This window comes from Zootoca vivipara, chromosome 3 (assembly GCF_963506605.1).
Source record: "Zootoca vivipara chromosome 3, rZooViv1.1, whole genome shotgun sequence".
NCBI lineage: Eukaryota > Metazoa > Chordata > Lepidosauria > Squamata > Lacertidae > Zootoca > Zootoca vivipara.
The window spans coordinates 65,367,370-65,389,849 of record NC_083278.1 but is presented as its reverse complement, the minus strand read 5'-3'; the positions used below and the strand labels follow the sequence as shown (position 1 = coordinate 65,389,849).

The window sequence follows — 22,480 nt, the reverse complement described above, 5'->3', positions numbered from 1 at the left end:
AGAGTTGGAAGGGACTTGTGGCTTATCGCCTGGTGTGAATCAAAGCATTCATCTTTACTATGGTGATTAATGCCATTTGGTTTTTAGCACCGAGTTATGCAACAATTAGATGGACATGCAGTAGATAACAAAATGTGCTATGCTACTTTTCATTGCAGGTTGGATGTGTGTGTGTCATATTTGTAATGGCTTCTTTTCATAAGAAAACTGTCTCACATTGAAACCAGCAGGGAGCTATTTGAGTTTAAAACTTCCTCTCTTATGTGCTAGGCTATTTTCACTTGTTGGGTGTCTTTTTGTGTGGTGGAGCATCTAAAAATAGCATTCCCTACAAACATCTAGAAGTGGAAAAGCCCAGTGTGTATAGACCAGACATCAGGAAATTGTTGGTTGTTTTTCCAGTTCTAAATCTTTGCTTTAGGTAAAATTGAAGGTATTTGTTATGAGCTTGCCCTTTCTGGCTCACAGCAAATGAGCCAGTCTCTATGGCTTTAACGAAAAGGATTGTGATTGGGAGTCTGGTATTTTGAGAAAAGCATGCCAATGTTCCTTAATGACCAGGGCCTATCAGGAGGGCCATTTGGCCTGGAGCCTCCATCTCAAAGGAAGCCTCAGATTCAACGTGTTGGTTTTTTGGCATTTGATAAGTTTTGCAACTCATTTTTGCAAGGAGGCAGCTTTTGGTGGTTGAATGCCTTGCAGACCAAGAGGAGAGAAAGCGGAGAGCTTCTAGTTGGAGTTAAATGGAAACTTGGGTTGGAGGGCAGCTTTTGACAGACTGCCCAACTTGCTCTGTATGGAACCTCTGCCTGCCAATAGAATAATAATAATAATTTTATTATTTATTATTTATAACCACACCCATCTGGCTGGGTTTCCCCAGCCACTCTCTGCATGTATATTTGTAAGTAAGGCAAAGATGGGCAAAGGCAGATCTGTCTTTGGCTATCACCTGGGTATTATTGGGTCTAGAAGCACCCCAGGACTAAAAACCTGAATTTTAAAGGGAGGTGCTACCCCATCCAACATCCAAGTTGAACTGTATTGCTGGATCAGCAAATTCAGCTCACATCTTATCCATTACCACCTCCAAACATTGACCCAGAACTTCAACAGCCTGTGACTTAAACAACACTTAAAACTGAGTGTCATCTGCATGCATGTTGCAGAGAACTGAGTGGCAAACAAATGCCACTAAGCAGCAGCATAGCGAGGTGCCACGACACCCGGGGCGGCAAATTGCCATGCACCGGGGGCGGGGGCGGCATCGCTACGTGGCGGGGTATCGCCGCCCCTGCGCCTCCAAAGCCACGCACCTCCAGCGCCAAGCAGGTAGAAAGCCTGCTCAGTGCAGCGCGCCCACCACACCAAGCAGGCTTTTTACTTGGAGTTTAATCAGAAGTCAGTGCCACTCTGTTCAATGGGATGTACAGTGGTGCCTTGCTAGACGAAATTAATTCGTTCCACGGGTCTTTTCTTATAGCGAAAAATTCGTCTAGCGAATCCCATAGAAATGCATTGAATTTTTTTGAATTTTTTTTGCCCATAGGAACGCATTAATTGAATTTCAATGCATTCCTATGGGAAACCGCGATTCACTAGACTTTTTTTTTGTAAAACGCATTCGTCTAGCGAGGCAACCTCCGCTAGAAAAAACCTTTCGTTAAGCGGAGATTTCGTTAAGCAAGGCATTCGTTAAGCGAGGCACCACTGTACTCTCAAATAAGTGTACAGTGGAACCTCGGTTTATGAACACCTCGGTTTACGAATTTTCGGTTTATGGACACCGCGGACCCATCTGGAACGGATTAATTCACTTTCCATTACTTTCAATGGGAAAGTTCGCTTCAGTTTATGAACGTTTCAGTTTATGAACAGACTTCCGGAACCAATTACACCCATGCTTCGGGTTAAGTACGCTTCAGGTTGAGTACTTCGCGGACCCGTCTGGAACGGATTAATCCACTTTCCATTACTTTCAATGGGAAAGTTCGCTTCAGTTTATGAACGCTTCAGTTTAAGTACTCCGCGGACTGCCTGGAACAGATTAATCCACTTTCCATTACTTTGAATGGGAAAGTTTGCTTCAGTTTATGAACGCTTCAGTTTATGAACAGACTTCCGGAACCAATTGTGTTCATAAACCGAGGTACCACTGTACATAGGATTTCAGCCTAAGAGCATTAATTCCTTAAAATCGTAATAGTTTGGAGTTGCAGCTTTGGAATCGCGGGGGGGGGGGGCGATACCCCATCATGCTGGGGTATCGCTGCCCCCAGCAACTCAAAAGCTGCACTCCTCCAACTCCAAACTCCTAAAGCCCGCTTGCCGCGGCGGCACAGGGGGGTGCCACTTGGCGCCCCCACCCCATGACTCCCAAGCCGAACCTCCAGCCTACTGGTAAAAAGTCCACTCAGCGCACCGAGTAGAACCCGGGGCAGACCACCCCCATCGCCCCCCCCCCATTGCGACGCCCCTGCCACTAGGGCCAAAGAAACAGAATCAGTGGTATGTTTTCCTTGCTGGCTCTGTAAATAAGCATAAAAATAACTGAAAAAATATCTTCAGATAAAAAGTATCTAAAGAAATGTGCATGTACACGAGAGCTCATACCAATGACAAACTAAGTTGGTCTCTAAGGTGCCACTGGAAGGAATTTTTTTTATTTTGTTTCATAAAAATAACTTTATTGATCTGTCATCAGAGTTGGCAATAATGAACTTGGCATTGAAATAGTTACCTGTGTGGAACTATGATGATTTTAAGGAATAAATGCTCTTAGGCTGAAATCCTATGTACACTTATCTGAGAGTAAATCCCATTGAACAGAGTGGCACTGACTTCTGATTAAATGTGCTTAGAATTGTGCCATATCTGTTAGCTGTTATGCCCTCATGGCTAAAAAAGGTTCTAACTTCTGGTTTTATGTTAGCAACCCCTAACATTCTTATGGAATAATTCCTTCCGCAGTCCTTTGGGAATGACATGTTCCTGGTACAGATGCTGATTTTTAAAATTATTTTTAGACACAGCATATGTTTTACTATTAACATGTAACTTGCTAAGTGTTATTAGCAGTATATGTGCGATTATTCTCCAGAGATTTAGTAACCTATTTTCTTAGCAATTTGTAGGGCAGGGCTATTATATGTAAAAACCTACATTAAACTGTGTAGCATTTAAGAGCCAGTTAAAACTAGTGGGATCTTGAAAAATCTTGTAGTACTTTGATGTTTGCCTCATGGACATTACACTGATAACATGATTACCTCAGCTAAGTAGACTCACTGTAAAGCAAAACAACACTGAGTTTATTCTTGTTGTTTGGGAGTGGGAACCACTGGCCCTTCAGATGTTGCTAAACTACAATTTCTACCAGCCCTAGCAGAAACGGCCAATGGGCAGGGATGATGGGAGCTGTAGTTAAGTGATCTGGAGGGTCAAATGTTCCCCGTACCTGATGTAGATAGCAGTTACCTTGGTCTAAGCAGGAAATTGTTTTGACACTGGGCTTGCCAAGTCACCCCTAGAATCACAGAATCATAGAACTGCAAAGTTGGAAGGGAGCATGAGAATCATCTAGTCCAACCTAGTATCTGCGAGAAGCGAAGTTACAGGGAACCAGGCAGAGGGCCTTCTCAGTGGTGGCACCCGCCCTGTGGAACGCCCTCCCATCAGATGTCAAGGAAATAAACAACTATCTGACTTTTAGAAGACATCTGAAGACAGCCCTGTTTAGGGAGGCTTTTAATGTTTAATAGATTTTTTTATTTCATTTTTCTGTTGGAAGCCGCCCAGAGTGGCTGGGGAAACCCAGCCAGATGGGTGCGGTATAAATAAATTATTATTATTATTATTATTAAGCTCCTGCAATGCAGGAATTTATATGTCCCAGCTAGGGCTTGAACTCATGACCCTGAGATTAAGCGTCTCATGCTCTACCAACTGAGCTATTACGGGTCAGAAGCAGCTTCCCAGGAATAAAGTAAGGACAAGAGCCTTCAGAGATTCTTTGAGCACCTTCAAAACACATTTCCTTCACACATGTATTGCCATATGTATGTATCTCCATACATGTACCCTCCACTTTAAAGCCAGAATTCAGGATTCAATCTTTTTTATTATTGCAAGAGAATGGTTGCTGTGATCTCATGCATTTTTGCACCTCAACCCCCCCCCAAGCGCTTTTTGAGGGGATGGCATCCCAAAATGAGAGTTTTGAGGCACGACATGAGATCACGAGCCCCCAAAAACACTTTTTTGGGGGGAATCGTGCCATGAAATTGCACGAGATCACAGCAGCCATAATGGTCACCGTTCTCTCATGATAAAAAATGGGATGCCCCAGTTTTTCCAGGACACTTGCAGGGATATGCATACACCTGGGATTACAGAGCAGGAGTTACTCTGAATATATGACTTTACTTGCTTGCTTTCTGTGTATCAGGCTGCTGCCCCAAAGCAAGGAGCACAGCAAAGAGGGGAAGGTGGTGTGTTACTGGTGGCGGTGGTGTGATAAGGCTTAAAAGAAAAAGAAAAACTTCATGCCTTTAGCTTTGCCTGAGAATAACAGGCTCTCACAACCTCACTCTTTGTGGGCACAGGTGAACGGATCCTGGGGCTCCCATATAATTAAAAACAAAAACAAACCACACCCTAATTGCAAACCATACTCTCCTCCAGCCATAATGTTATTAGGTATACAGTATATATAAAAAAAGACATGCGCATTTGTGGTTAAGGACTTTGCAGCCTAGATGGCATTTAATGGTTAAACACCTCATGGATTAAAAATAAATAAAGTTTGTACTATAGCATACATGTATTGTGTGTAATCGGAGCTTTGATGTTGGGTCTTTATAATACAAGTACTATGACTTGTATTTCTTTATGAAAATGGAAAATACTTTCATTTAAGTCCACCTCCACATTCAGTCAAAAGGAATGAAGAATTTGTGGCTTGCTTGGGGGGGGGAAGGGAAGGGGCTTTTAAGGTCTATAAACCACCTACATTTTCCTTCAAACCATTAATAATAACTATAAAACACTATCATAGAGAAGTCTTTGACAACAAAATTGTAGGACTCCTGCAAACCCTTCCCTTGAGATATAGGGGTAGAAACACAAATGCCGTAAATTGCAATACTTTACACCCTTGCCTGGGAATAAGTTCCATTGAACCTAATGAGGTTTAATTCTGAGCAGATAGACTTACTCAGCAGTAAGCCCCATTGTGCTCAATTGTCTAAATTGAGGTCTAAATATTTCCCCTTCAAATCGGTAGGACTGTGTTCACTGTTTTCTCTGTGTAAAAAAATTTCAACTACATCTACTAATGCTATGATGTTAAACAAACATTTCAGGAAACGAGTGGTTCAAATGTTTGGCATTACACTGCAGGTATGTGGCTGCTTTTTGGTATGTTCCGTTTCAACTCCAGTGGTACATCTATTGTTAATTATCCTAACCAACCATGAAATCTAATGTAATAGCAAAAGTAAAGAAATAGATACTGCCACCATGTGGAAACTTGGTAAGTTCAGAAGTAAACAAAAAATTACAAGAACTCGGGCCAGAAAGGATAATTTCAAAAATTCTTCACAAAGTTTTATTCAGGATAACTTCCAGTGAGCATCAACATCAGGACAAGGTTTCTCAGGTCTAAGTGTACCAAGTATGTTTGCTTTGCTAACTCAAATTGTTTGCAGCACTTAAATGATAGAGGAAACGAGGTTGCAGGAAAATTAAAGAGACAGTATTGCATTTAGGCGTACTAAAAGTGTTGAGATAATTTAAAGGCATATGGACATAACTAGGTTCAATGTTGTTTCAAAGTACAAATTCGATTATAGGAATGATGTGAAGTCTAGACTATTGTTCAAGCCCCCTGGATGTAAAGTGTTGAAAAGATGAATAAATTTGGACTCCTGTTGGAGAAGGAGTCTGTCAATGTTCATACGTTGAAAGCGGGTTTGCGGCAATGTCCAGATTACAAAAAATGAGAAGTCATCTTCTGTATGTTTGTGTTGAGTATAGTGTTCAACTAGTGGCGCCTCCAAAATGTGATTACGGATTCTGGAGCGGTGTTCACTTATTCTAAGTTTGATGGGTCTAGAGCATTTTCCAATGTACATTTTTTGGCAAGGGCAGATCCATGCATATATGCAGTTTTTTGTGTTACAGTTGCTAAAATGTTTGATGGTGAACTTAAACTTGGAGTGTTGGTCAAAGAACTCCTTTACCTGTAAGGAATATTTGCATACATTGCATCTACCACATTTGAAGTGACCTAGGGGAAAATCTTCTCTCGTTGTAGTTTTTGGGAGTATATCTGATTTCACCAAAAGATCTTTAAACGATTGTGTTTTTTTAAGTCCAAAAAGAGGTGGTTTTTGACATCCAGGAATGTTGGACAGTAAATGCCAGTGTTTGTAGATGATGGCTTTAATCTCCGGTGTGCGGGATGTGTACTGTAAAGTGGAAGTGATGCGACTATTATTCATCTTGTCTGGACGTGATTTGAATAAATCTTGCCTGTTTATCTTTTTCGTTCTTCTTAACGCTTCACTCAGTCTTTTCTGTGAGTATCCACGTTGGACAAGGGAAGCAGTCATCTTCCTAGCAGAGAAGTCAAAGTCTTGGTGTAATGACGAGTTTCTTTTTAGTCGTAAATATTGGCCGGTCTAAATTGAGGTCTAAATATTTCCCCTTCAAATCGGTAGGACTGTGTTCACTGTTTTCTCTGTGTAAAAAAATTTCAACTACATATACTAATGCTATGATGTTAAACAAACATTTCAGGAAACGAGTGGTTCAAATGTTTGGCATTACACTGCAGGTATGTGGCTGCTTTTTGGTATGTTCCATTTCAACTCCAGTGGTACATCTATTGTTAATTATCCTAACCAACCATGAAATCTAATGTAATAGCAAAAGTAAAGAAATAGATACTGCCACCATGTGGAAACTAGCAAGAGAAAATAGCACTAAGAGTAGCTCCTAAACAGATGCACCAGGGCAGTTACTGAAAACTAATCCGCCTATCTGTCTATGATAAAATCTAATTAATGACTTAAAAAAATTGCTTGCTTAATCATCCAATGAGTTTTGCAAGATCTTCCAGACTAAAAATTACAAAATAAAGGACAGAGTTGTTGTTTTTTTATTTCTGACTTACATAATTTTATATATAGCTACAGAGATAGCTGCAATATTGCAAGTCCTTGAATTGGAATGAATACTTCTAATTAGGCAAAACTTGCATTCTTTGCTTTTGAGCATGGGTTCCCAAATTGTGGTCCATGCGCTTAATTTAGGTGGTGTGTGGTGTGTCTGTAAAAATATGATTAAAAATCATATAACCCCTAGCACAGCCTAGAACAATTGTTTCAACAGGTAGAAAAATAATTTAAGTGGTCTGCCAAGAGCCTCAGCAATTTTCAAGGGGTGGGGGGAGTTTGGGACCTATTGCTTTAGAGTGCTCAAAGAATTTCAGAGAAGGTGTGCAAACACTGATTAAGGTGTGGTTAAGAATTATCAAGAAGATTCTTTGAAGCATGTTGCTTGCTGGCAAAGTTTTTTGGAAAACGAACACATCACGTGTATACAGTTAGAATTAATTGGATAAGAAAAACTCACAATAAAATAGCTGTGGAGAAAAAGTTTATGCCTGCATTATACAGTGGCGGGTGGGAGGTAGATAAAGGTAGATAAAAATCTATTGGGTTGATCTGTAAGTTCTTTTTAAATTGGCTACTCTTAAAGAGGTGTCTTGGGAGAAAAGTAGGAAACTTTTTTTGATATGGCGGTAAACTCTTTACTTATACTGAAAACAAATTAATGGGTTGATAGGATCTCTGGCCCTTAATTCTAAATGTCTGTCTTAACATTTTTTTCACTTGACCTTGTTTGGTGGTTCTAAAGGTAAAGGTAAAGGACCTCAGTCTGACAGTTAAGTCCAGTCACAGACGACTCTGGGGTTCCGGTGCTCATCTTGCTTTATAGGCCGAGGGAGCTGGCTTTCGTCCGCAGACAGTTTTTCCAGGTCATGTGGCCAGCATGACTAAGCCACTTCTGGCGCAACAGAACACCAAAACCAGAGAAGCGCACAGAAACGCTGTTTACCTTCCCACTGGAGTGGTACCTATTTATCTCCTTGCACTTTTTGGTGTGCTTTCAAACTGCTAGGTTGGCAGGAGCCAGGACCGAGCAATGGGAGCTCACCCGTCGTGGGGATTCAAACCGCTGACCTTCTAATCAGCAAGCCCAAGACGCTCAGTGGTTTAGACCACAGCGCCACCCGCATCCCTTCAGTGGTTCTAGTAAGGTACAAAAGGACCCCTGGATGGTTACATCCAGTCAAATGTGTCAAATGGGTTTGTGACGCTCATCTTGCTTTCAGGCCGAGGGAGCCTGTGTTTGTCCACAGACAGCTTTCCGGGTCATGTGGCCAGCATGACTCAACCGCTTCTGGTGCAATGGAACACTGTGATGGAAACCAGAGCTCACGGAAACACAATTAACCTTCCTGCCACAGTGGTACCTATTTATCTACTTGCACTGGCGTGCTTTCAAGCTGCTAGGTTGGCAGGAGCTGGGACAGAGCAACAGGAGCTCACCCCGTTGTGGGTATTCGAACCGCCAACCTTCTGATTGGCAAGCCCAAGAGGCTCAGTGGTTTAGACCACAGTGCCACCTGTGTTCTTGCCAAACTCACTAGCTCATTTCCCATAACCTTGATGGCTGCCTGCCTCTATGATGTAGGTACTCCTGCCCCCCCATAAGGGCTAATAGTAGCTTGGGATGTAATTTAGATCAAGAAAATGGCACAGGAGGTTGGGTTAAACAACACACCAGTGCTCTTCCTCCAATGAATTTAGAACAAAACCCTCCCATATCTGTGGATGCTTTAAATTAAGTAAAAAAAAAAATTCAGGAGCCCATGTCACATCTGTTTTAGACTTTATCTCATGCTGGGGGAAAAATGAATCTGAAGATAAACTGCCTGAGGGTTGAGGAGGAGTGATAATCCTGCCTTGCATAGAGGAAACAACTTTTTAGGCTGGTGGGTGGATGGCTTCTATTTGCAGCACAGCTGTAGGTGGGGGTGACTGGTGTTGAGGGGTTTGACAGGGGACCCAGGCCAGGGGAAGTGGGTGAGCTGCTAGCTCTGTCTGAATCATTACACACAGAGGATCTACTGAGAGCGATGGGCCTTGGTGAGTCATCTGCCAAGTTCACTTTGCGTGGGTATCACACTAGAGTTGAATTGGGTAGACTTGCTTAGGGCTGTAAGCAATTTCCAGTGATGAAGCATTGGTGCATAGAAGTGAAGCTCTTTCTCCCTTCTCATGGATAAGATAGAGTTGTGCCATTTGACCTTAGGAAACAGCTGAACAAATACCCTGCTTGTACTCTGGTGCCCCCTCCCAACTCTTGGTACTTTAAACCGCGCTGGGCTTCTTGCACCAACTAGAGAACGCCAGGCAGCTGCGTTCTCCCCCACAAGCGACCCTTGGGACGATTCATCACTCTTTTCCCCCCATGTGCTTCTGTGAAACATATCCGAAGATATATGCACACAATACTGTAGCAGAGTCCAAGCAGAAGCTAGGCATTGGAGGTGTGGAATCTAAGCTACTTTATTATATACAAGTGTTACAGAACAAAGGAAACATGGCTCCTCTCTCTTTCTTCTTCTCCGAGAGAGAACAGACTAAAAGGAATAGTACAGCATAATGGAACAGTGTAATTGATCTTTTGTTCTCATGACTCCAATAGTATGGAATGTCAACACAGACATGTGATGAAAACAATCACACATCCAGCAATGGAGGAATGAAATCTCAACATCAACGTCCTTTTCTTATTGCACTTTCAGGATAATTGGGCTCACAGACCTGACTGACTGAGGGCTACCTATGTGTGCTGCCCTCTGGGGCATTTTGGCACCAGTGTTATGAGAGAGGGACAAAAACGTCTCTCTCTCCACTTCATGCATAATTTTATGAACTTCTATCATGTCGCCTCTTACCCCCCCTTTTATATATAAATCAAAAAGTATCAAATGATGCGACTTTTCCTCATGGTAACCACTTAGATTGCTGCACTCAAACACTTTTATTTATTTATTTTCGTAAAATTTATACACCGTCTGGGATCGTATAAAACCCCCCACTGACTTACAAAAAGATAACATTACAAAAACAAGAAAACCAAGGGGGGTAATCACAAACATACAGAACTCAAAATACTAAAACAGATTAAAATTACCTCAACTTTCAAAGCACCTGGGCAGGCTTGTCTGAACAAGAATGTTTTTAGCGGGTGCCGAAAGAGTAGAATAAAGCAGAGGAGTTAAGTGTTGCTGGTGTTTTGTTTTTTTAAAAAAAAGAAACATAAAACTTGTCTCTATGGAAAAGCAGTGGGAAATCGAGGAGGCTGACCTTGGCTGTTTTAGTGGTTTCTGTTCTAAATGTTTTGCAGAGGAGTCAGTGACTTAAGAAAAGCAACCAGTCAGCTCTCCACTGACTTGTGTGTGAGAGGCTGGCTCTGTTTAAATCAGGAGTGTGGCTTAGGGGCTCTGCGTTTTGTGCCATTCCCTCAATTTCCTGCTTCTTTAATTTTTTTTTTAAGAGTTTGCTTACAGGGTGGCAGGGTGCCCTGCAAAGTGCCGTGCGAACCACACACCAGCTTAGTTTGCTTTCCGGTTGCGACACCTATCCTGATAGTTGGGTGTCCTGTGTGGATGATATTGACAGGTGACAGGAAGCTTGTAAGTACATGCAATAGCTGGACAGTGTGGAGAAGGAGAAGAGTGCAAGAGATACAATGTAAGATGTTGGACAAGACTTGTTTTAGCTTAAAATGTCCACAGAGAGAAGTTCTTGCCAACTGATTTTAGTGGTGCAGACTAGCAGCGTTCTTCAACCTTGAGCCCCCAGATGTTGCTGGACTACAACTCCCATCACCCCCAGTCAGTTCTGCCAATGGTCAGGTTGAAGTACACTGACATAGGGGATAAAGGAGGAGTTAAAAGAGATAGCTCTGGGTTGCATCATTAAATGCATTTCCTGTGTGTCCACAGTTATGTTAGCCTGTACAGTGAACATGACAACACAATTCATACGCTCAATATGTTTCTTGGCTATGTAGGTTAAGAATTAGGGAACCTGTCTGCTTCTGCTTAATCTCGACTGAGCAAAATTATTATGCCTCCCTCTCTTCCAGTTTGGTCTCAACTGGAAATTGTTATGCCAGCCAGCTTGTTCTCTTTGGTTTGCCTGCTCATGACTTTTCCACCAGTTTCCTCTTGGGTAATCTTCCATTGCAACCAATTTGAGTAAGAAGAGCTTCCTGTCTCCTCTGAGAAGGTAGAGAAAGTGGCAGCGTTGGAGGGGGTCTCTTGAATTCCTGGCTCCTGGGTATGTGCAACTTGCTCCTCTAAACTTTCCATGAAATGCTATTCTGGTATTTACCTCGTGTGTGATATAGTAGGCTGGGAGTTGCGATGCATTCACAATAATGTTGCTTTTGTTTTTCAAAGATCGGTACTACTTCCTCTTTTCCTTTGGTTAGACAATGCATGCGACTGATTGTAGGATTGCAAAGCCCAGACAAAATTAAGCAGTTTAAATCTCTTATTTACAATAAAAGAGGTGAGATTTACAGTACAATCATATATGCTCAGAGTTAAGTCCCATTATTTTCAGTGGGACTTGTTCCTAGGCAAGTGTGGAGTGGTTAGAATGTTTGACTAGGATCTCGGACAGCAGGGTTCAAATCCGCGCTTAGCCGTGAAGCTCACTGGGTGACCTTGGGCCAGTCACTCACTCTCCGCCTAACCTTCCTCACAGGAATGTTGTGAAGATGAAATGGGGGCGGGGAGAACTATGTGCCCGACCTTGAGCTCCTAGGAGGAAAGGTGGGATATAAATATAATAACTAATAAGAATAACTCTGGATCACAGCACATTTATTGAAATCAAGGTAGAAAGTGCTGGTGTTTGGTTAAATTGTTCCTGTTGTGTTCAGTTTTCTATAAACCGGGAAACAGTGTACACATGTTAGGCATAATCCTGATATAAAGGTAAAGGGACCCCTTACCATTAGGTCCAGTCGTGACCGACTCCGGGGTTGCGCGCTCATCTCGCATTATTGGCGGAGGGAGCCAGCGTACAGCTTCCAGGTCATGTGGCCAGCATGACAAAGCCGCTTCTGGCAAACCAGAGCAGCACATGGAAATGCCGTTTACCTTCCCGCTGTAGCGGTTCCTATTTATCTACTTGCATTTTGATGTGCTTTCGAACTGCTAGGTTGGCAGGAGCTGGGACCAAGCAACGGGAGCTCACCCCGTCACAGGGATTTGAACCGCCGACCTTCTGATCAGCAAGCCCTAGGCTCAGTGGTTTAACCACAGCGCCACCTGGGTCCCTAATTCCTGATATCTAATAGGTCACTTCTTAGCAAATGCTGCATTTTGATACTGCATTTCTCCCCAAGTTAGCTTTTGAGAAAAAGAATGACCCAGCTGTGTTTTAAGTTGTCAGTGTGTACACAGCCTCTCCTTGAAGAGCTTAATCCATTTTCCCACCAGAGAAATAGCTGTGTTAGCTTCTTGCAGCAATAAAATAAAATAAAAGCAATTAAAGGCCTTATGACACCTTAAAGGGTAGCAAATTTGGCACAAGCTTTTGTAGGCTGCAGTCCACTTCATCAGATTCATCCAGTTTTATCCTGACTTGCAGGCTCATTTATACATGGTTTGGGGCAGGGGATTGTGAACAACGCAGTTAGAAGGAAAGAAAATGCAGAAAAGAACAGATTATGATAATTACGCATATAACAATGACTGTTTGTGGGATAAAACCCAGCTGTGTTGATAAAACAGGAACCCTAGCATTGGTGAACAAGTTAACACATGTTACAAAACTTTGTGTGTGTGTTCATTCAATGCCCAAGTGTATCTGAGTGTCTCCTTTTAAAAGTGGTGCTGAATGATAACTAGATCCTATGTTTGCAGAAGTGCGTTTATTATGTTTCCAAATGGCTGACCACTTAACTTTGCCACTGTTGCAGTTGAGGAATGAGAAATCCCAGGGGCACTGACTTTTATTTTCTTTGGATGAAAGACAGGGAATCTACAGTACTTTTGTAATATTTGTTTTATTTGCAAATATACAGACAAGGGCTGTGTTTGCCCATAACACTAAGCCATGGTTTATTTAACCACAATTGATTCAACAAGCCATGGCTTGACTTACAGACAAACAAACAACCCCCACCAAAACTTGTTTTGGTTTTTATCTCCTCTTTCCTTGTGCCTTGGCAGGTATATGGGGCAAGGTCTCCAAACAAACCATAGTTAAGCAAGGCTAATGAGCTTAGACGTAATGCCAAACCATAGTTAAAGGAAGCCACAGTTCATAAGCCAACAACAGATCATGGTTTCACTTCGTGTTTTTTGCCAGAAAAAAACCCCCCATAGTTAGTCTGCTGGTCCGGCTTCTGACATTCTGACAAACTAAGCTTTGCCAAAGCAAAACATGGTTTAGTGTTTTAGAGACTACCTAAAAAGCAAACAAGTCTTCTTATAGCAGATCTTCGGAAAACACCAGGCTGCATCATCAGTTCCTTCCATCTAACTCTGAGTGAAACGTTCAATTCTGTAGTCTCTTACTTAAACAAAACAAAACAAAAAAAGAGGTGCATACCGCTTTTTCTGATGCCATTCTATCATTATCTGGAGACCTGTCACTTTCTCCTGCCTCCGGGGCACTTATATTGACTCATTCCAAATGCTTAGGAGAGTCCAGGTGACCAAATCCCAACCATTAACTCCCACTGAGGAAACATTAGCTAACCATCTTGAACTATTAATCAGTAATCGGCCGGATAAAAAGAACAATTCAGCAGCAGCAGGAGGAACACCTACTTGTCACCTCTACAGAGGTTTTAGAAAGGGCATTCATAAACTGGGCACTGGCACTGTGCATAGACCAATCACCCCAGAGTAAATGGGCGTTAGTGCACAGAAGGCTCCTCATTCAGTAAGTCAGCTGTATGCTGCTAATATTTTCTACTGGCTATAAGGCAAAGAGGAGTCTGGAGAAAAAGGGAGCACAAAACTGCAGACCAGGATCACCAACACAGGACAATCGTCATGTTAAGTTTGATCTCTGTTCTATAACACTTTTGTGCCCTTTCATCCCCTCCCCTGGAAGCAACTGCTTCAAAGTAGTGAGATATCCCCAGGCTGCCAGGCACGCTGTCAGAGGGGGCCCGGGACTGCGCAACATCACAGTGGCATGCCTGTGCTATGTGTTGTGCAGATGCCTCGCACAAGCACACCTTGCGGCATACATGCACTGCCACATTGAATATTAAAAATTTGTGGGTGCCTGGGCCCCCATGGCTCCAGTTAAATGCTGCCTCTGATGGCTGGTGCATGCTAAACAAATTCCAGGATGATTTTCAGAGCAGACGTTTGCCGTGAGTGAATAATGTAGGCTAAGTATTTGTCTGCTTGCAATAGATGGTCATGTGGGGTGGTGAAATGGATTCACTTGTGATGGTTTAAGCAAATGCCAGGGCGGCATGTAACGGCCTTTCATTGTGATACTGAGCTTGAGCAATGAACAGGAAGCTTCTTGTGGACGTTTCTTAAAGTAGTAAGATTTCTTTGGCTACTTCCTGCACAATGTTATCACTTCTGTTTTGTTCCTTGGTGACTTGGAAGTAGTTCCTGTGCATAGCTCTCTCTCTTCTTATTCCAGGGGGATCTTGCCAGATAATCACTTTGTGGTGCAACTAGAACGTCTAATTTTGTTCGTGAGAGCCATCTATTCAAGGAGGCCTTTCTGTCCCAAGAACACTGTATTTCCCTAACACTCAGATCACAGCATGCCATTTTCACCCAAGCTTACCTTGTGTTTTGAAGTGCCATCTAGAATGTGGATGCAAAAGATTTCTAGAACCAATTGGATAGTACCTGGGATGTCAATGTTAAATTACATTTGTCCCCTCTTGCATGCTAATGTCCTGTTGCCACCATAACACTAGTGTTTTGGTGTGTGCAAATATTAGGAAATACACAGGGCCAACTGGTCTCCAGGCTAAATTTGATGAATCCCTTTGTCAGTTTCACTCCCAATAGCAAATTCTGTTATGTAGTTGAAGAATTTATTAATGACTTCCTATTCATTTTTTTTAACAATACACAAGACAATATTATACCAAAATGTTGTTTAGTCGTTTAGTTGTTGTTGTTGTTGTTTAGTCGTTTAGTGGTGTCCGACTCTTCATGACCCCATGGACCAGAGCACGCCAGGCACTCCTGTCTTCCACTGCCTCCCGCAGTTTGGTCAAACTCATGTTCGTAGCTTCAAAAACACTGTCCAACCATCTCATCCTCTGTCGTCCCCTTCTCCTTGTGCCCTCCATCTTTCCCAACATCAGGGTCTTTTCCAGGGAGTCTTCTCTTCTCATGAGGTGGCCTAAGTATTGGAGCCTCAGCTTCAGGATCTGTCCTTCCAGTCAGCACTCAGGGCTGATTTCCTTAAGAATGGATAGGTTTGATCTTTTCACAGTCCATGGGACTCTCAAGAGCACCAGCACCATAATTCAAAAGCATCAATTCTTCGGCCGTCAGCCTTCTTTATGGCCCAGCTCTCACTTCCATACATCACTAGTGGGAAAACCATAGCTTTAACTATACGGACCTTTGTAGGCAAAGTGATGTCTCTGCTTTTTAAGATGCTGTCTAGGTTTGTCATTGCTTTTCTCCCAAGAAGCAGGCGTCTTTTAATTTCGTGACTGCTATCATGGAACCCAAGAAAGAAAAAATTCTCACTGCCTCCATTTCTTCCCCTTCTATTTGCCAGGAGGTGATGGGACCAGTGGCCATGATCTTAGTTTTTTTTTTTTATGTTGAGCTCATTCCTCCTCACTTTCTGCCCAGAAGGTTGTGTCATCTGCATATCTGAGGTTGTTGATATTTCTTCCTGCAATTTTAATTCCGGTTTGGGATTCATCCAGTCCAGCCTTTCGCATGATGATTCTGCATATAAGTTAAATAAGCAGGGAGATAATATACAGCCTTGTCGTACTCCTTTCCCAATTTTGAACCAATCAGTTACTCCATATCCAGTTCTAACTGGAGCTTCTTGTCCCACAAAGAGATTTATTCCAACTTGATGTTCCCTCGTATGGTGGGAGCTGGGATGGTTTGTGCCATAGCATACTGTTTCGTGTATTTACTGCATTGTGTAATGTAGTGTACTGCAATCAATGAGAGAATCTTTTTCTGACATGCCCCAGGGCTCTCTCACCCCTCTGACAGCAGTAGTTCATTCTGAAGTGGGAAAATGCTGGCTCTTGCCACATGAGGGCGTGCTCAACTGAAACATCCACCACAACATGCACCAAACTAATTTCTCAGTGATTTTTGCCATATTACCCTGTTTCTCATATTTTAAGACATACCCATAAAATAAGCCATAGCAGGATTTTTAAGCATTCAAGGAATATAAGCCATACCCCGAAAATAAGACATAGTGATAGGCGCAGCAGCAATGCCGGCCGCGGCAGGAGGAGGAGGAAAAAAATAAGACATCCCTTGAAAATGAGCCATAGTGGGTTTTTTTGAGGAAAAAATATATATAAGACGTGTCTTATAATATGAGAAACACGGTAGAAAGCAACGTGAGAATTGTATCTTGATAAATGCGCCTCTCGGTGTGTGAAATATTGATAATTACAGAAATAGAGCACACAGGACTGCAAGGAAACAAAGAAATGTAGATAAAAAATTACTTGATGTGGGTGAATTGTAGGATCAGGACACATGTTGAAAATAATTTACAGGCAAAGACTAGGCATACTTAGGTTTTTCAGGGTCTCTAGGAAAGTCTCTCTCTCTCTCCTTCTGCATGTATGTTTAAAGGTTGCACTTGGATTTCGCAGCCTGGCATTTTCAATTAAATCCTAAATATATGTATTTGTGGGTGGGAGAGCTGCTTTTTTTGACTATGCACACACACACACACACACACACACACACACACACACACACACCATTCATTAATGTTCAAACCTTGCTGACAAGTCATTCCCACCATAAGGGTCTCTGCAGCTGTCCATGCAATTCAGATAAGGATGTGACAATTTAATTGCAATTCATACTGTCATTTATTTATTTCAAGCTGTATATTTCCAGGTTCTTCCTGCACTGACATGCACACATTCATTTGGAGGGTCAGAGAATCTGTGAATGCCAGATTCTCTTTGCTTGATTGGAAAACCTGCTTACCCCTCTTACCATGATCCCACCCCCACCCCCCACCCCCGTGCTGCACATTAATTCTTCATCCAAATGTTATCTGAAAAACCCTGTAGAGCTGAAAGTTTGCCAGTAGCTTGTCAATTTTCCATGGGAGCAAGTGGTAGGGGGTGAGAGAAAGTGAGGAGCATTTCCGGTGTCAGATATTTGGATGTTGGTGTGACTTACATTAAATCTGTGTAGAGAGGCAACTCATATCACTGCCCCATCAATAACAGCTGTAAAGTTAGGAAAAATTAGCAGTTACATAAACAATTTATACAATCTTCTTCTTGTTGACATCCGACTCAAAAGAGAATGGAGTGCTTTAGTAGCACTGACGTGACCTCCCTGGAGCTCAAGGCTGGGCAGTGTGTATAGAGGTCCTGGGTGTCATTGAAATTCTACTCAAAATGATCCAGAGTAGATTCCAATGCATAGTTAGCAGAGCAAAAACTTAAAACACATTGCAGGATCCTCCCAAAATAGACCAGAGGCAATTGTATTTCATCAAGCAGAGCTTTACTGCTACTGAAGGCAAATGAGCATAATGCCCACAAATCCAATACATTCAGGATTGGCACGGTCCACAAGAAATTCAGTTGCAGCAAACTTAACTTAAACTTACAATAGCTTATAATAAGTCTAAACCTTAACACGATCTATGTACAGAACACCACACCAGAGGGAAAAGAGATAGAGAGAGAATGTGTGAAACCCAGGGTCCTTCTGGCCCTGCTATTATAGTCAGCATGACTGACAGAAAGAGATAACAGAACCAGTTCAAACCAGCTGTACTCAGCTTTCTTTCACACAGAGAAGCTTCCAGGACCTTCTTGAATTAATTAGAATAGGAAAGATCTCTACTACACATCAGATCAATACTTTCTGTACTACCGTAAGAAACACAAACTGACACTGAGTTGCACAGATGACAAGACCTCCCTCTCAGCCTCGCTGAAGTGGTTCAAAGGAAAGCAGAGCATTTGGCACCAGCAGGAGTTGCCGAAATGAGTCATACAAGGAGCCATCCAACCGTCTTAAGGACACCACGCTGGATTTTTGAAGGGTTTACTCCCTAGTCTTTTCTTCTCCTGAAGATATCCTGCAAGGCAGTGGAGGTTTAAGACCTGTGTTTTCCTTCTCCTAGATTAGCTACTTTGCCAGGTTGACGTACCCCATCTGCCCCTCACTTCCCTCTACAGCACTTACAGAAACTGTCTTATTGACCATTGGACCCATTCTTGGTCTCGTCCGCTTAATCTGCCGGAGCCTGTCATTGCATGCAGGGGAAGCCGCTAACTGATGAAGGGTTTGAGCCCCATTGGCTATCCTCACCTGGTTTAGCCTGCCAGTCAAAGTCATTTCCTGGGGTATGGCCGCTCTCACATGCTGACAGCTTCTAGGAACAACAGGTGAGAGCCAAGTGCAGGGTGGGGACCAAAGGTGGATAAACCACTCCAGAAAGAACACAATTTGTCCTCTACAAACATGAGGTTCTGCCCCCCAACACCCCATACACCCTTTACATAATGTGCGTGGCTATATTTAAACACAGTTTTCTTAGCATAGCATTGACTTACCCTTCTCAAGAACCTACCGGTATATCCAGCGGCATTCTTTAAAATTTGATAACCAACTATTTCACCAATAGTAAGGGTTTTTGTTGTTGTTGTTCACCACAGTTCCCCAGACTCTCATTTTTTTCTTCATATGTTGTAGCCCATTTAGTTATGCTATTATTATTTTTGTTATACTGTTTCATTGTTTTCTGCTAAATGTTTGATGTTCCTTTATAATTTGCATGATGAAAAAAGGTGTTTCCTATCTGCTTGTTTACGTTTGGAATATAATTTCTGAACAGCATTGGTTTTTTCTTTCTTTTATAGGATCCCTCCTCGTTTTCATTTCCTCCCTTGCAGCTACTTTTAGAAACATCTGCCTTATTTTTAGTTTCCAATAGCTGAAGGCAACAATGTGAGCATTTTGGTCTATTGTTTTAGGGTGTTTGTTGTTCTTTAGCTTATTAAAAGCAAAATGCATATTAAGAATAGCACATCTCAGTTCACAAATTCTAACAGAGTTATAGGGACATCTGTCTGGTGTGCCACAGTCCTTTTATGTTGTTGAGGTGTTTGTGTATAGAAAGAAACCCCTCAAGAACAAATTATTTTAAAAATGTACTCAACATACTGGTATTTTAATTCCACCCTTCAATGCAAGTATTTCCAGACTTCTAGTTGGCATGCATGAAAAGGTGATGGATGTATCCAAAGTACATGGGTTGGAGCCAGTCTTAAGTCACAGAGAAGACCCATTGAAGCCAATAGAACTTCTTATTCACGGCTAACTTGAAGTCCCAGAGGGTTTCCTGTAATCCTGGTCTCCTGTAATCATGACTAAGTCTGCCTCTAACTCATTTATCATTCCCTATATGTTAACTTCGAGCTTCTGAAATCCAGCCTTGCTCAAAGTGTTCAAACTGGCCAGAAATAAGTTCTATGCTAATATAGCCATATTGATGGTGGAGAATGCTTTAGTTATAGCTAGAAGGGCCACTTTCTTAAGAGAGACAACACTATCCTGGGAGGTGGCAAGCTTTAACAGGTCAATGGAAGGGATAAATTCAATTATTACAACAGTTTCTTAAAAAAATTAAAGCCTCCTCCTCCTCCTCCTTCCCAAAGCCATTACAAAATATAAACTACACAAAACAAAATATATTACACAGTTAAAGTAATTATTAAAACCAGTCATACTGTCAGATAAGAGTTTGCTCCCTTGAAGAATGTAACTTATCATCCCCACACTTTATTGTCCTTAAAATTGCTGCTCTAAAGGCAAAACAGGCCACTTTTTCAGAGTTGTAGGGGGACCTGACCCATAATAAAAAGTTAATTGAATACCCAATTGATCTCCCTACTGGGAGATTTAAATATTGAAACAAGGCTGTTCTTAAGTCCTCACATCATTTATTAAAGATCAGCAGGAGATCAATGCTAAACATGCTGGGTGATATTCAACAGTCCACCCATTGAAAGCAACAAACTTCCCTAACTTCAGTCAATAGATTAAATGGGTCTGCTCTGGGTATGGCATAGTTGGATATCACTGTGTCTTTGTGAGATCTTTTCACCTTTAAGGAAAAAAGGAAACTTAGAGGAGCAGCCTCCATGTCAGAACACAAATTCCAATGACAAATAAGAACAAAAACAAATGTTTTATGAATAATAGGATCAACCCAAAACTATAGTGCATCAATGGATGATATTTACTCTCTCTCCCCCCCACCCACCCACACTACAGTAGTAGTGATCAGATCTCCCCTACTTCAAATCCCTGCTGGAAAATACATCTCAATTAGCTACCTAAGACTGTAAAGAGAGAGGGCCCAACACACCTCAGTAGGGAGGGAGCTTCACATATGAAGTGCCACCACTGAAAAGGCTCTTCCCTGCATTCCCACATTCTTCATAGAAAGGAGGGACCACCAGAAGGCCTCACCTGCTGATCTTAGAACAAAGTCAGGTATATATAAGAAGGTGTTCTCACAGGTACTGGGTCCCAAGCAGTTTAGGGCTTTAAACATGAAAACAAGTCCCTTGAACTGGGCCCAGAGAACAGTTGACAATCAGTGCAGCTGTTTAAAAATAGGGATGAAATGCTAGTGGTCTTCTGCCCCTGGCAGCATTCTTGCTGCAGGATTTTACACTAGTTGCAATTTCCATACCATCTTTAAAGACAGCCCTGCATAGAGCTCATTACGGTGCAACAAATGGAATTTCTATTTTAATGTGTAAATTCTATCTATGTTCTGCCCTTTACTTGCCTTAGGGAGTTCAAACTGTTTGGCATTCATTTTTTTAGTATTCCTTTCAAGAATTCTGTAAGGTGGATAAGAATGTTAGCATATGAGACCTGGTTTCAAATCCCCACTCAGCCATGAAGTGACCCTGGCCTAGTTACTCTCTCACACATAGCCTAACTTACTGCACAGGTTAGTTGCTTGGATTTTTAAAAGGGAACGAATAATGTTCACTGTCTTGAGTTCCTTGGAGGAAAAGAAAAAAATACATAACTGAAAGAAAGATTACCATATTTTTCCATGTATAACATGCCCCCAAATATTTGGGGGGACTCAAAATTAAGAAAATGGGGGAGATTGCCCCCATGTATAGGACTACCCCCTTTTAAAAATTATTTTTAGTAAAAAACAACAACACCCTAGTCTTACACGGAAAAAGTACGGTATTTCGCACATAAGGGGCTGAGGCTGAGGGTATGTGTCTTTCCTAAAACTGCATAGTGAATTCATGGCTAAGGTGAGATTTCAGTTGTGGATTTCCTGACTTGACAGCTCACATCCTTTTGGCCTGACGCTATTTACATTTATTTAAAAGACAGGCCCAACAAATTGAATAGTGCTGTTTGCTTCTGATGAAGTGATCTAGGATTGCAGCTTTCACTAGTATGCTATATAAAGCTATCAGCAGGACACCCCATAGGAAGAAAAGGATTTTTCATAATTTCAGACAAGCGAATCCATTAATTGGAACTTCAATGCTGATCAGCTATAACACACACACACACACACACGTAGGCAAGATAGATAGCTGCTCTAGAAAATTGCTACATTTTATGTCTCATGCATGTTTCTCAAGACTTTTGCCTGATTAGTCACTACCATAAAGTGTGCCAGGAGTTTTTCCCAAATCATCTTAAAGGAAGAATTTATTTTCAGAGTTCCCACCCAAGATATGTTCAGAGAATATAGTGGAGGATCAGAAATTCAGAAAAAAAATCAAATCGTTTCTATAATTACCTAAATATGGATTGGAGAGCTTAATTTTAATCCCCCGCTTCTGAACATTTTTGGACGTAAGCTGTCTAACTGTGTGTCAACTCAGAACAGTTTGTGAGCATTTTAAAGCTGTGAAGCTAAGGAGAGCGTTTTTTAATGGCATGAACGGGTGAAAGAACCCTGGAGTGAAACGGCGGTTGTTGTGTTCTCACCTGCCACTCCCAGTTTTTAGCTTCTTGGTTTTCTCTTTAAATTACTGTTCCGAGCTGTCTACTTGCCTCCATATTTATATAGAGTTATATGTATTCTTGTATGGCTCTGTTTATATGCTGGTTACTTTAGGAAACTTGTTTATGCACAGA

General features: G+C 41.9%; 1 protein-coding gene across 2 annotated transcripts in view; it reads left to right on the top strand.

Moving 5' to 3' along the window:
* The first annotated feature begins 11,285 nt into the window (after nucleotides 1-11,285).
* Nucleotides 11,286-22,480, top strand: part of IPCEF1 (interaction protein for cytohesin exchange factors 1) — a 35,580-nt gene continuing 24,385 nt past the window's right edge. Inside the window, exon 1 of one of the 2 annotated variants that reach the window (XM_035108690.2) lies at nucleotides 11,286-11,423. The gene's annotated coding sequence lies outside the window, so the exon portion shown is untranslated. The remainder of the gene's footprint in view (nucleotides 11,424-22,480) is intronic. The other variant, XM_035108692.2, reaches the window with a different exon arrangement.